Source organism: Aethalodelphis obliquidens, unplaced genomic scaffold (assembly GCF_003676395.1).
Source record: "Aethalodelphis obliquidens isolate GAN/ISIS:26980383/991018 unplaced genomic scaffold, ASM367639v1 scaffold29, whole genome shotgun sequence".
NCBI classification, from domain to species: Eukaryota; Metazoa; Chordata; class Mammalia; order Artiodactyla; family Delphinidae; genus Aethalodelphis; species Aethalodelphis obliquidens.
Genome location: NW_020837973.1, coordinates 8490922 through 8492701, shown reverse-complemented (window position 1 = coordinate 8492701; position 1780 = coordinate 8490922).

Genomic DNA, 1780 nt, shown 5'->3' with positions numbered 1-1780 from the left:
GAAGGGACACGTCTTTGGTTTAATGCAAGGAGATGGACACAGGAGGCATGCTCTCCTTGCACTCAGGTGTTTCGAGCAGAGAACACTCACAGCCTGCCTTGAGAAACCTCAGGTTACTACACTTGTGAAAGCAAGGTTTTCATCAACTAGAAGATGTTACATGATCCAGTGACCCAGTTTGTAGTACAAAATGCCAAAGGAATCATCTTTTTTTAGGAGTGCAGGTTAAGGAAAATCAAGAGCTGTAGCACTTAAGCAAGCTTCATGAAGAAGAATTCTGAAAGTTGGAAAGGATTTGCATAAATGGAAAGAGAGAGGGCGGCCCTCTCCCCAAATTGGGGAGACCACAGGGAGGAAGAGGCAGGACAACGGAGATTCCAGCCAGGTTCAGGGGGAAGGTGCAGGTTAAGACAAAGAGGAGACTGAGAGGGGTCTGGGAGATAGTTTTGGGAAAATAGTAGATATAAATTGTTTTTGAATGTTGTAGCAGAGGTGTACTTTATAATATAGCGCTGTCTCGTAATATTGGAATCCACTGCACAACTTTGCCACCTGAGACTGATTTGGAGGCAACTTTTTAAAAAATTACTTTTAAGTACGTGCATAAGTTTAATGCTGAGTTGGCAAATTTTGGCAAGGCATAGAGTTGCGAATATGAAATCCCTCATGTTAATAAGTGTTAATTAATGTCAGGAATGATGCTTGGAGAGCTAAATTCAGCAAATAGAGAAAAATGATGTGTAATCAGTCACATCTGGTCTTTCCATGTAACTGGTACTTCCAAGATGCTGGAAGATGCTTAGAAACAGTCTAACAGAAACAATTTTGTGTTTCGATGGAAACCTATGCTTGCCTAGAGGTCATCATCCAGGCTATCTGATTCTTGTCTTCCAATGTCTGGTCGCTGTTTCACAATTCTGTAAGTTGTAGGTAGATGACAGACAAGCAAATTGACCTCGTTCCCCATCCTGTGGAAAAAAAGCCAGTTTGCCTCTGTCTGCATTTTCCTTTCACCATTCCTTTACTCCATATGTGTGCACTTTTTAAAAACTTTCTTCTGAACTAGTTTTAACATCTGCCTCGTTTTCTTATTAATTAATGAGTACTGTAAAGTTTTCAACACAGGTCATTTTTATATCTGTGTGAGCATCATGATTTTACCTTTTTCTGAAAACTGCCCTTTAACAATCAGATTAAGTCTCACAAACCTTACCCCTCGAGGCTTTTTATACTACTGATTTGCCATCCCTCTGCAGAAAAGATCCCTTAAGAAAAAGTCACCCTCAATCAGAATTCACACCTTTTCCAACTGGAAGCGTCTTAACTAGTAAGGCTCTATCTCACGGGTCATGAGATTTTTGGTGAAATTCTTGTGGCGTCAAGAAGCTGCTGCTACTTTTCCTCTGTCACTTATTTTCCTAATCAACATTTCTTCCGGTTTTCTTTCTTAACCCTTCTCTGTAGCCAGTTGAATTGGTTATCACAATGTTAGGTGACCAGACAAAATATGGAGTGGCGGCGGAGGGAGGGAGGTCAAGTATGAATATGTAGTCATCTACTGTTTAAAATAGCCTAATTTTGATTTACAGTAAAGAAGTCACAGGTCTCAGGAGACAGGCGCACATGTAAATTTCATAGGCGGACTGTCTTCCTCCTCCCGGTCTCCCTCCCCCCCTCGTCGTCTCCCTTCCCCTCTCCTCCCCCCTCCCTCTCTCCCTCCCCTCCCTCCGTCTCCCTCCTCCCCTCCTTCCCTCTTCCTCCCGACCTCCCCTCCCTGCCC